The following is a 13,928-nucleotide window of genomic DNA, read 5'->3' on the forward strand; positions in this document are numbered from 1 at the left end:
AAATGAGCCCTGAGAACTATTTTATCTGTCAACTGATTTTGTATTTGTGTCCATCTAGTTCTAAGCTGCAACACACAACAAAGTCCTATCTTGGAGGGGACGGAACCTGACTTTTCTCATCTGAAGTTCAGTACCCCCAGTCTGAGCTCTGTTGTACAGGAGATCACCGGACGCTGATACCAAGTCAATATCAATTACAAAAATAAATACTGTAGCCTACCACCTAAGAGAGCTGATGCATTTCGAGGGGTATCCCTTCTTCCTCAGAGGGGATACCCCTTGAAATGCATCAGCTCTCTTTAGACTCTCATTCCACCCCAATTAGCAGGCCAGCTGACCCTGCTGGATGACTTGATGGACTTTTTATTGCTTAAACACAATATTCCTTTGTGAGTATATCATTGTATTTTTAATAAATGACTGTGTTCTTTTATAGACACAATAAACACTGCCAGAGGGCAGGGTTTGAGGCTCGGTTCACACCTAAACTGGCCGTGGATCGCACAGCAATGCTGCGCGTCCCTGTTCTCAGTTTCAGGGACGAATCAGGGCAGAATCTTTGCCTGAATTCAGCTCTAAATGGGAGCCAAAGATGCTAAGTGTTTCTGTGCAGTGCGCTCCGCAGCCGCCCCCGGAGATATATGGACCCAGGCAGAAAAATGTCTTGGGCCAGCCCTGTGTAGCAGAACATATTGGCCAAAATTGATGAAGAAATTTAATTTTTTTTTTTTTTTTACTTTTTTTTTGGGGGGGGGGGGGGGGCGTGTTTTATAGCAGAAATTAAAAAATATTGTATTTTTCTCAAAATTGGCGGTCGTCTTTTGTTTAATGCTCAAAATAAAAAAAGTGCAGAGGTGATCAAATACCACCAAAATAAATCTCTATTTGTGGGGAAAAAGGACATCAAATTTTATTTATGTACAGTGTCATGCAACCGCGCAATTGTCAGTTAATGTAATGCAGTGCCGAAAAAAAAAAAAAAGGATTTGTCAGGAAGAAGGGGGGGGGGGGGGGGCGAATAAACCCTCCGGAGCTGCCGTGTTTAACCACTTGCTGACCAGCCGTCGCAGTTTTACTGTGGCAGAATTGCACGGCTGGGCAAAACGACGTTGTGTTACACCGCTTTTCCCCTGTGGCCACTAGGGGCACGCGCTCACCTCCGAGCCGGTGTGAATGCCCAGCGGGCGCGATGACTGCCGGGTACCCGTGATCACTCGTGACACACCGAGAATCAGGACACAGATTCCCGGTTCTCTGAGGGGAGGAGGGACTGATCGTGTGTTCATACAAAGTATGAACAGCGATCTGTAATCTCCGCTAGACAGTCCCATCGATCCTTCAGTTAGAACACAGAGAGGGAACAAATTTAACCCCTTGATCGCCCCCTAGTGTTAACCCCTTCCGTGCCAGTGATATTTTTACAGTAATCAGTACATTTTTATACAACCAATCGCTGTATAAATGCCAATGGTCCCAAAAAATGTGTCAAAAGTGTCTGAAATGTCTGCATAATGTCGCAGTCACGATAAAATTAAAAAATATATATATATATATTTTTTTTAAATCGCAGATCGCCACCATTACTAGTAAAAAAATATATAATAATAATAAAAATGCTATAAATCTATCCCCTATTTTGTAAACACTATAACTTGCACAAACCAATCTACGCTTATTGCGATTTTTACCAAAAATATGTAGAATACATATCAGGCTGAACTGAGAAAAAAAAAATTGCTTTTTAAAAAAAAATAAAAAAATTCTCAGTTTAGCCCCATATGTATTCTACATATTTTTGGTAAAAATCGCAATAAGCATAGAATGGTTTGCGCAAAAGTAATAGCATTTACAAAATAAGGGATAGATTTATAACATTTTTATTATTATATTTATTATTATTTATTTTTTACTAATAGTGGTGGCGATCTGCGATTTTAATTTTTTAGGGGATATTTATTATAGCAAAAAGTACAAAATATTGTATTTTTTGAAAATTGACGCTTTTTTTGTTTATAGCACAAAAAAATAAAAACCGCAGATGTGATCAAATACCACCAAAAGAAAGCTCTATTTGTGGGAAGAAAAGGACGTCAATTTTATTGGGGTACAACGTCGCACAATTGTCAGTTAAAGTGACGCAGTGACGTATCGCAAACAATGGCCTGGTCATTCAGGGGGTAAATCTTCCGGGGCTGAAGTGGTTAAAGGCAGGATTCTGGTACATAAGGCTGCTAGTGGAGATGAAGCGGCATTATTACATAGCATTGACCATCCCTATTTTGACACTACATACGTCTCCTTCCTCGTCCCGCCCACCCTGGAAACACATGGCTAAGGGGGCAGAATCTTGCGTGAGATCCGAGAGATCGGTCAACCAATCATATGATAAACAGAAGCAGCAAAAAAAAAAGGATCAGCTGACCTATCCCACATCTATCACATGACCAGACTCCACCCCCTCTCCGTGTACTTCCGGGTGTCGGACTGGCAAATAATTTCTACACTCTATAATATATAATGTAAGACTTGACGGAAAATGGGCTGTACCTGGCCGCTGATGTGAAGAATGCAAGCACGTAGCTAGAAATAAAAGAAATAGCGCAAACTTTGCGAAGTAACTCATTGTGAATATGGAGCTCCTTAAAACACAACCTCTCTGATGCTTGTACACAATTGTACTGAGTGAAGAACCTCCACAGCTCTGTAGTTAACTGACGGCCTGCGTGATGTCACAGGGAACACTCTGATTGGTTGAATCTGCACGTGACTGTTGACTCCTAACTGCCATGAAAAGCCGTTTTTTTTGTCCTCCGTCTGATGCAGGGGCGTACCAAGCAGGGGGCGGGGGGGGGGGCGTTCCGCCCCAGGTGCCACACATTGAGGGGGGTGTAAGTGGCTGGGTGGCATTGCTATAGGGTTCACTCTGCACTCAGACAGTCTGACATAATCCTGAAGGGAATCCCTGGCTCTGGCTGCTCTGTTTTTTGTGAGTTTTTCGTGAGCTAGAACACCCCCAGCACTGCGGCCAAAATGGTATGGTCTAGTTTCTGTTTTCCCCTGCTAGCTCCACCCACCACTGCTGAGCAGCCGAGCTGAGTGTGTCATCGTTCAGCGCAGGGGTGGTTGCTGTTACACTCTGTGTCCACATCATCTTCCAGAGTCTAAACCTCCCTAGCTGAAGCTGAGAGCCGTGGTGAGCTGGTGATAGGGGGTGTGTGAGCTGTGAGAAGACGTTGGAGGAGTGTGTCTGTCCTGCCATCCTTACTGTGCTGGCCTGTCATAGAAGGGGGGGGGGGGGGGTTGCTGTGTAGTAGGTATAGTGTAGCTGACCTGATGGGGGGGGGGGTGCAGAATCCAGGCGTGTGCTGTATACAGGTTGCAGAATGCAGGCGTGTGCTGGCGGACTGACAACTCATGGGGCCCCCGGGCAATAGGAGAAGATTATGTGGCCCCCAGTCAATAGATTATGGGGCCACACAGTATACACACACACACACACACACAATATACACACACAATATATACACACAGTACACACACGCACACACTGAAAAGGTACTGGAGAGGTGGGCAGCTATAATCTTGGGATTTAAAGCGGGAGTCCACCGGGACTCCGTGTTTTTTTTTTTTTTTTTTAAAAGCCAGCAGCTACAAATACTGCAGCTGCTGACTTTTAAAATAGTGACACTTACCTGTCCAGCGCGCCCGCGATGTCGGCACCCGAAGCCGATCTGTAGATCGTCTCTCGGGTGCTGCCGCCGCCATCTTGGGTATGGGAATCAGGAAATGGAGTCTTTCGGCTTCATTTCCCGGTTCCCTACTGTGCATGCGCGAGTCGCGCTGCGCAATAAGGACGGTCCCCGCTGCCTCAGGGATCTGTGTGTTTCCCAGCAGACAGCGGGGCACTTGCGGAAAGGGGCGGGCACTTGCCTCCTGGTTTTATTGAGGCTGGCAACCCTGATGGGGCCCCCTAGTGGCATGGGGCTCTCGGGCAGTGCTGGAGAGCCCGAACGGTCAGTCCGCCCCGGCAGTAGGGATGAGCTCAGGCGTGTTCCCATGGAACACGTGTAGAGCCCGCCATAAATTCGGCGCAGTGCTGCGCTAATCACAGGCAGTGATACATTGCCTCGATCTCTGCAGCCGCACATCGGGGCAATGTCTCACTGCCTGTGATTAGCGCAGTGCTGCGCCCACTTCCTGGCGGGCTCTGCACGTGATCCGTGCGAACACGCCGGAGCTCATCCCTAATGTGCAGCTGCTGAACAGGTAATATTCAATTTGGTCCATCGCTGACGGCTGACTTCCAGGTACCGGCCAAATCCATGTTTACAATGGGCTTCCAGCCTGGTTGTACAGACCTGCCAGACCACATGTAGATAACCTTTATCCCGGCTTAGCTGTCTTGATAGAATTTAGGAAACTGCTATGTTTTTATGATCTGCTAATAAAGTTTATTGGAATGTAAGGTGTCTGTAGGCCAAACTATGTGCTGGTTGTGGGGTATGTAAGGTGTCAATTCTCTTTCTACCCTACAGACAAAAGATTGAAATCTCTGTTGTGTTGCAGCCTGGCAAACAAGGACCCCATTGTATTTTCTGGCTCAGTTTTGGGATGCCCAGATCTCGTTCCTGTCACAGTGACTACGTACTAGCTTACGGTTTGTTAGTACAGTTTGTCTGCACATTAAATGAAAACAATTTGTCAAGAGAAGGATGGCACTCCAGACATACGTAACACCAGCACAGGGATCAAGATGACCATTAATGTGTTCCACCACCTTCCCACAAGATGGCCATAACACACTAAGCCCTTGTACACACGGTCGGACATTCCGACAACCAAATCCGACGGACTTTGTCCGAAACTGTTGCATACACACGGTCGGACAAAGTTGTCGGAAAATCCGATCGTTCAGAACGTGGTGACGTTATTTCGTTACGACGGGACTATGTTCAGGCTAATAGCCAATAGCTTTGGTGTAGGAATTTGATCTTAGCATGCGTGGCACTTTGTCTGATCGGAATTCTCTACACATGATCAGACAAGGTCCGATCGGATCATGTTGTCGGAAAATTTTACAGACAAGTTGGAAAACTTGGTCCGTCGGATACTCCGATGGAAACAGTCCAATGAAGACCACACGACAAAACGGTCCGATCGGACACATTCCGTCGGAATCTCCGACCGTGTGTACAAGGGCTATGGCCACATACACACGATCGGAATTTCGGCCAGCAAAAGACAGATGAGAGCTTTTCATCGGAAAATGCGACCGTGTGTATGCGCCATCGGAAATTTAGCTGGCCGAATTCCCGGCAGCAAAAATTTGAGAGCATGTTCTCAATTTTTCAGAGGGAAAAACTTTCTTTCGGAAATTCCGATTGTGTGTATGCCATTCCGACACGCAAAAACTCACGCATGCTCAGACTCAACTACGAGACGGAAGCTATTGGCTACTGGGTATTGAACTTCCTTTTTCTAGTCCCGTCGTACGTGTTGTACGTCACCGCGTTCTTGGCGGTCGGAATTTGGTGCGACCGCGTGTAGGCAGGACAGCTTGAGCGAAATTCCGTTGGAATTCCGTCGGGAAAACCATCAGAGCTTTTTCCGATCGCGTGTATGCAGAATCACACATTGCTATGCATTAAGGTGAAAAAACATCTAACAGTGCCAGCCCCCCCCCCCCCCCTGCTTTACTTACCTGACCCCTCGAAAAGTCCCGCGCTCGCCCCCGATGTCCTCTTCGACTGCTCAGCCTGGCCGTTGATTGACTGGAGCGGATGTATTGAAAGCAGCGCAGCTATTGGCTCGCGCTGCTGTCAATCACATCCAATGACGCGGGGCCGAGTGATACATCGAGCGGCTATAGCCTCCGGCTGTATCACGGGAGCGCGCCCGCAAGTGCTTCTCACCATGTGAGGGAGCTCGCATGAACGCGAGCAGTACCTGCGGGAGGAAGCAGAGACAGCCGCCGAGGGACCCCAGAAGAGCAGGTTCGGGGCCACTCTGTGCAAAACGAGCTGCACAGTGGAGGTAAGTATAACATGTTTGTTATTTTAAAAAATAAACAATTCTCTTTACAACCCCTTTAACTGATATGACTGCCTGAGTCCAAGAAAATAGGTATTTTCCGTTGTTTGCTTTCGCTTACCTACTAGGATACAGCCGTACCAGCTGCCTATGCTGATAAGGGCTGCTTACTGTTTTTTTTTTTTTCTTCCCACATTGCTGAATGATGGGAGTGGTGGTAGGATGGATGACGGGGAGGCAAAATCTGATTCAACTAAAAAAAAAAAAAGTATCGTCTATGGCCAGCTTAAGAGGGGATATTCCTTACAAGATTTTCTCCTACTTCCTGTTGTGTATCTATACCAGCAAGTAAAGGGAAATCCCTTCAGTAGGGCTACAGACAACAATAAAAACCCAGCAGGGGTTTTAACACTTCCTTACTTTAGGCAAAGAAAAATACTCTAGATATTACCTTACTTAATATGTAAAGACCATGCTCTTGTAGGACTCTCCCCTGCTCTGTCTCCTAGCCTTCTTTTTATTAGAGAGAACATGGGTCAAAACTTGCTCTTGGCACACTCTTGGTATGCAAACACAAAGAATCGAACTTTATATAATGTTTAACATTGAAATAAAAAAAAAGTCTTAGTTGCGGACAGTTGCAAGTGCCCCAAGACACCTCTGTAAAGTGTGTATTGTCTAGGAATAGGTATGGTTGGAGACTACATCAGTGCTCATCCCCAAATTATTGAATTACATAAATAAAACTATTGGGTGCATCCTGGATGGGTGGTGGCGATCGGCCATGCCACAGGATGGGTACACTGAGAATCGTCTTTGAGCGCCCCAGGGATCTCTGTGTTTTGTTTGGCTGGGTTCCCCCACCCAACCTGTGATGGGTCGGATGGAGCACATAAACTACCATGGTTTTAAATTTTGATTACATAATATTCCCACTTTTGAGTTATTTGCTGACTATAACACGGTGCCCATCTGATTTTTCCCTGAGGAAGAGCAAGTCTTGAAACGCGTCATGCATTTGGGCAGGAGTCTATTTGTTCTATACAGTGCCTTGAAAAAGTATTTATACCCCTTGAAATTTTCCACATTTTGTCATGTTACGACCAAAAAACGTAAATGTATTTTATTGGGATTTTATGTGATAGACCAACACAAAGTGATACATAATTGTGAAGTTGTCGGGTCACCTGAGTCCAGGTGACAGATGCAGCCCCTTTGGGTCTGGGGTGCGCTGCAAGGTAGTGGACCCTACGGCTGACTGCTGTGGATGGAGCTCTAGGATATACAGGAGAGCAGGTACTCTGTAGTACCTACACGGATGACACTGGGAGCTAGAGCATGAGATTTCTCAGGGCATGGAAAAGAGCCAGCGGGTGTTCACCAGAAGCCCCTAGTGGTGGGGGCTGCAGTCTGGCTCCAGGCCACAACCCCTAGGGCCTCCCAGCTCACGGTAGACACAGGGAGGTAGAGTAGGAGCAGCAGACTGCGACAACAAAGGATAGTCAGGAGATAGCCAAATGTCGGGGCAACGAGCAGGTAAGGATAGTCAGGAGATAGCCAAAGGTCGGGGCATCGAGCAGGTAAGGATAGTCAGGAGATAGCCAAAGGTCGGGGCATCGAGCAGGTAAGGATAGTCAGGAGATAGCCAAAGGTCGGGGCATCGAGCAGGTAAGGATAGTCAGGAGATAGCCAAAGGTCGGGGCATCGAGCAGGTAAGGATAGTCAGGAGATAGCCAAAGGTCGGGGCATCGAGCAGGTAAGGATAGTCGGGAGATAGCCAAAGGTCGGGGCAACGAACAGGTAAGGATAGTCAAGAACAAGCCAAGATCGGTAACTGAAATCAGATGAAGAAGACACAGCAAGTCACACACGACCACTAAACACACAATATTGATCAGCAGCGCTGGCTTGCAGTGCACAGGTTAATATAGAGTTCCCTGATGGGGCTGGGGTGGAGCCATACTTTGAGGAGAGATTACTTAAAGGGATTGTAAAGTGATTTTCTTTTATTTTTTTTAAATAACAAACATGTTATACTTACCTCCACCGTGCAGCTCTTTTTGCACAGAGTGGCCCCGAACCTGCTCTTCCGGGGTCCCTCGGCGGCTGTCTCGGCTTCCTCCCGCAGGTACTTCTCACGTTCATGCGAGCTCCCTCGCATGGTGAGAAGCATCTGTGTGCGCGCTCCCGTGATACAGCCGGTGGCTATAGCCGCTCGCTGTATCACACGGCCCCGCCCCCGGCGCTCCGCATCAGTGGATGTGATTGACAGCAGCGCGAGCCAATGGCTGCGCTGCTTTCCATCCATCCACTCCAGCCAATCAGCGGCCAGGCTGAACGGTGGAAAGGAGGTCGGGGGACGAGCGCGGGACTTTCGAGGGGTGAGGTAAGTAAAACGGGGGGGGGGGGGGGCTGGGGGCGCAGACACTGTCAGATGTTTTTCACCTTAATGCATTAAGGTGAAAAAACATTTACCTTTACAACCCCTTTAACCACTTGCCGCCCGCCCTATTACAAATTGACGGCGGCAAAGTGGTTTCATTATCCTAACCGGACGTCATATGACGTGATTAGGATAATAAGCCGCTGCGCGCCCCCGGGGGCGCGCATCGCGGCGATCGTTGTTGCGGGGTGTCAGTCTGACACCCGGCAACTACGATCTCAGTAAAGAGTCTCCGACGGAGACTCTTTACCATGTGATCAGCCGTGTCCAATCACGGCTGATCACAGTGTAAATGGGAAGAGCCGGTGATCGGCTTTCCCTCACTCGCGTCTGTCAGACGCGAGTAGAGGAGAGCCGATCGGCTGCTCCTCTGACAGGGGGGGTCTGTGCTGATCGATTATCAGCACAGCCCCCCCCGAGGATGCCCACACTGGACCACCAGGGACACCACTAGACCACCAGGGAAAAGGTAATAACAATCCATAATCCTCCCTAGACCACCAGGGTGCCAGTCAGCACAATGGGTGCCAATCAGTGCCCATAATGGATGCCAATCAGTGGCCACAATGGGCATCACTGATTGGCATGCATTATTGTTTGGCACTGATTGGCATCCATTACTATAACACCGATGCCGCCTATGAGTGCCCACCTGTGCCGCCTATGAGTGCCCACCTGTGCCGCCTATGAGTGCCCACCTGTGCCGCCTATGAGTGCCCACCTGTGCCGCCTATGAGTGCCCACCTGTGCCGCCTATCTATGCCCACCTGTGCCGCCTATCCATGCCCACCTGTGCCGCCTATCCATGCCCATCCGTGCCGCCCATCCGTGCCAGCTATCAGTGCCAATTTGTGCCACCTATCAGTGTCCGTCCGTGTCGCCCATCCGTGTCGCTCATCAGTGCCGCCTATCAGTGCCACTTCATTGGTGCCCATCAGTGCCACCTTATCAGTGCCCATCAGTGTAGCCCCATCAGTGAAGGAGAAAACATACTTATTTACAAAGTTTTGAAACTGAAACAAAAAAAAACATTTTTTTTTTCAAAAATTTCGGTACTTTTTTATTTGTAGCGCAAAAAATAAAAACCGTAGAGGTGATCAAATACCACCAAAAGAAAGCTCTATTTGTGGGAAAAAAATGATAAAAATTTCATTTGGGTACAGTGTAGCATGACCGCGCAATTGTCATTCAAAGTGCGACAGCGCTGAAAGCTCAAAATTGGTCTGGGCAGGAAGGTGTTTAAGTGCCCTGTATTGAAGTGGTTAAGCAGCCAGGTGAGAGTAGTGGGCCTGTTAAGCAGAACTCATGGGGAGGTAAGCTGACAAACAAACATTACTGCATAACCATGACAGAAGTGGAGAGAAATTCTAAATGGTTTTCAATTTATTTTACCAAATAAATGTGAAAGGTGAAAAAGCCAGCTTATGGATTTCTTCCAGCAATGTCTTTCTTCTTGTCACTCTTCCATAAAGGGCAGATTTGTGGAGAGCACGACTAATAGTTGTCCTGTGGACAGATTCTCCCCCCTGAGCTGTGGATCTCTACAGCTCCTCCAGAGTTACCATGGACCTCTTGGTTGCTTCTCTGATGAATGCTCCCTTTGCCCGGCCGGTCAGTTTAGGTGGGCGGTCATGTCTTGGTAGGTTTGCAGTTGTTCCATACTCTTTCCATTTTAGGATGATGGATTGAACAGAGCTCTGTGAGATGTTCAAAGCTTGGGATATTTTTTTTTATAACCTAACACTGCTTTAAACTTCTCCACAACTTTATCCCTGACCTGTCTGGTGTGTTCTTTGGCCTTCATGATGCTGTTTGTTAACTAAGGTTCTCTAATGCCACGTACACACGACCGGACTAGGTCCGACGGTCTTCCCAATGGACTTTCAGCAGAGATCCGACGGACTTTCCGAATGAGTGGACTTGCGCGCTCACAAACTGACTTTTCGGCAGGCTAGGTCTGACGGACTTCAGAATGAACAGACTTGCCCACACACAGACTAAAATCTGTTCATTTTGAACGTGACTCCAGGTACAACAGGAACTAGCAAGGAAAGTCAATCTCGCAGCTTTCATCTGCGAGATTGACATCTTGCAAGCCCCGTCGCCTGGTATGGATTTTATGGCGAACCCCGTACACCGAAAAAACGGTGTGGTGGTCCCCCCAAAGTACATACCAGACCCTTATCCAAGCAGGCAGCCCAGCCGGTCAGTAAAGGGGGCGGGGACAAGCGAGCTTGCGGGCCCCCCACCCTAAAGCACCTTGTTCCCATGTTTATGAGGACAAGGGCCTCTTCCCGACAATCCTGGCCGTTGGTTTTCGGGGTCTGTGGGTGGGGGGCTTATTGGAATCCGGGAGCCCCCTTTAATAAGATCCCGTCCCCCCACCCTATGTGAATAAGTATGGGTTACATCATACCCCTACCCATTCACCTGGGGGAAAAAGTGTCACACATACACACACAGGGGGAGACACTCACACACACAGGGGGAGACACTCTCACAGGGGGAGACACTCTCACAGGGGGAGACACTCTCACAGGGGGACACTCGCACACAGGGGGACACACACACGGGGACACACACACCACACACAGGGGGACACACACACTCACACCACACACACACAGGGGGATACACTCTCACACACACACAGGGGGAGACACACACACACACACACACACACACACACATGGGGACACACACACAGGGGGAGACACATATGGGGACACTCACACACACACACACACACACACACACACGGGGACACTCACACACACACTCACACCACACACACACACACACAGGGGGACACACACATGGGGACACAAACACAGGGGGAGACACACACACATATGGGGACACACACACACGGGGACACTCACACACACACACACGGGGAGACACTCACACACGGGGAGACACTCACACACGGGGACACTCACACACGGGGACACTCACACAGGGGGACACTCACATGGGGAATTGGGGTGCACTGGACCCTTGCTGTGAAGCCACTCCGCACAGCCTAGCAGGGGTCTCAAACTGGCGGTCCGCCTAAGGTTGCCACCTCATCCCTTTAAACCCGAACACATATTAATTACACAGGTTCTGTGGCTGATTAAGGAGGTAATTAAACTCACTTGTTGCCTCATCTGCATCAAATTAGCCTTCAGAACCTGTGTAGATCATATGTGTTCGGGTTTAAAGGGATGAGGTGGCAACTCTAGGTCCGCCAGCTGTTGTGAAACTACAAGTCCCATCATGCCTCTGCCTGTGGGAGTCATGCTTGCAACAGTCAGCCTTGCAATGCCTTATGGGACTTGTAGTTTTGCAACAGCTGGAGGGCCACCAGTTTGAGACCCCTGGCCTAAAGGGTTCTATTTACAAAACAACCGCTCATCAATGCCAAATTCTGGTTCTGATTTCCAATAGCTCCATCTAGTGGCTATAATGCAGTATTTATTCTAAAATACCTCAATCAGCAAATAACTGAAAGCAGCGTTCCTAAACCTGTTTTTCAGCTATGACACCATTTCCCCCGTCAGCAGAACACAATACACAATAACTCTGCAGGAGGGATTCCATCATCAACACCGTCAGTTTTGACTGTGGTGGAAGGAAAGAAAACTGTATCATCTTTGGCCTGCCTAAAACCTGTTGCACATGGGCCGAATCTCACATAATTAGTACAGTGAGCTCCTCAGTTTTTGTTTGTTCAGCTCACAGGGCAACCAGGGTTCTGTGTAAACCTAGGGTTCATCCAGAGGTTTCCAGGGGTTACTTATATTGCATAGTTCCAGGACCAAGGCTACTTGGCCCAGCTAATAGCATGACTCAGTTATCTTTTTATCTGACTGTTCTGCCGCCCCATACACACGGTCGTACATTCCAACCACAAAATCCGTCTGATATTTTTCTGGTCAAACATTCCCATAGACACACTCCTAAACCTTGTGGACGGCCTTCCCAGAAGAGTTTAATTCTGTTATAGCTGCAAAGGGTGGGCCAACTCAATATTGAACCCTACGGACTAAGACTGGGATGCCATTAAAGTCCATGTGCTGTAAAGGCAGGTGTCCCAATACTTTTGATAACATAGTATGTATTTTTACGTTACATATGCGGTCTCTACTTCCTTGTTGTATAGAGCTTGTGCTGTCCATTCTTTTGGTTGAAGTCTGTGACTGTACTTTTCTTGTAGGCGGTGCAGGAAAACGGCATGTCACCTTACACATTATTCCTGATAGTTGTGTGTTGCCCAGAGTTATTTTAAAGGGACTGTAGAACAGTTTTGTGTATATCCTGTTTCTTTAGGATAGTAAATATGGCAAAACAAAAGTATTGCATTCTTCTGTCTAACTGGTAGATGAAGCTTTTGACTTTTTTTCATGTGTTTTGTTTTCCAGTGTCTCGTTTTTCTCCTTTGTTGTGAAAATGAAAGTCGTGCCAAGTGCTGAAATTTCTATTTTCAAGTGGGGAGTGACTGGACTCTTCCAATTATTAGACAGCCTGGTCTGACGTTTCCATCAGTGACAGCCTGCCTCAAAGGTAAGTTCTTCCGCTGTCTCTTTAGCTAACCCATGGTGCTCTGGGAATCTTTTCTCGTGTCTAGTTGTAAAACAGTGTTTTTTAGTTAAAATAAACCTTTCCTGTGAGAAACATGGAGGCTGCCATTGCTGACCTCCTGAACTTACCAGCACTCTGGCTGTCATTCTCATTCTCATTCTTTGCTGCACAGGTGTCATGGAAAGGTCATCAACTTCTGCATGCTTATTATTTATTGTTGAATGAAGGTACTGAACTACAAGAGCGGAATGACAACCAAACTAAAGTTCAGCAATGCCATGCCTTGTATTTCCTTTATCCACTTCCCGACCGGCGCACGCTTATGTACGTCTGCAGAATGGCCGTTCAGGTACATCCCTTTAAATTTGCCACCGTGGCATCGCGCGTGCCGGTCGGGACCTCCGTGAGTCTGATCGTGGGTCCCGCAAACTCGATCGCTGCGTAGATACCCGCGATCGTCTCACGGAGAGGAAGAACAGGGAGGTGCTAAGGTAAACAAGTATCTCCCTGTTCTGCCTAGCAACAGTGTCACTGATCTCTGCTCCCTGTGATTGGAGCAGAGATCAGTGATGTGTAAAACACAGCCACGCCCCACCACAGTTAGCAACACGCCCCTAGGACACACTTAACCCCTACAGTGCCACCTAGTGGTTATCCCCTTCACTGCCAGTGTCATTTACACAGGAATAAGTGCATTTGTATAGCACTGATTTCTGTATAAATGACAATGGTCCCAAAAATGTGTCAAAAATGTCCGATGTGTCCGCCATAATGTCACAGTCACAATAAAAATCGCTGATCGCCGCCATTGCTAGTAAAAAAAAATTATTAATAAAAATGCCATAAAACTATCCCCTATTTTGTAAACGCTATAACTTTTGTGCAAACC

Source organism: Lithobates pipiens, unplaced genomic scaffold (assembly GCF_037356315.1).
Source record: "Lithobates pipiens isolate NorthernLeopardFrog02 unplaced genomic scaffold, aLitPip1_a1.2 Scaffold_28, whole genome shotgun sequence".
Taxonomy (NCBI): Eukaryota; Metazoa; Chordata; class Amphibia; order Anura; family Ranidae; genus Lithobates; species Lithobates pipiens.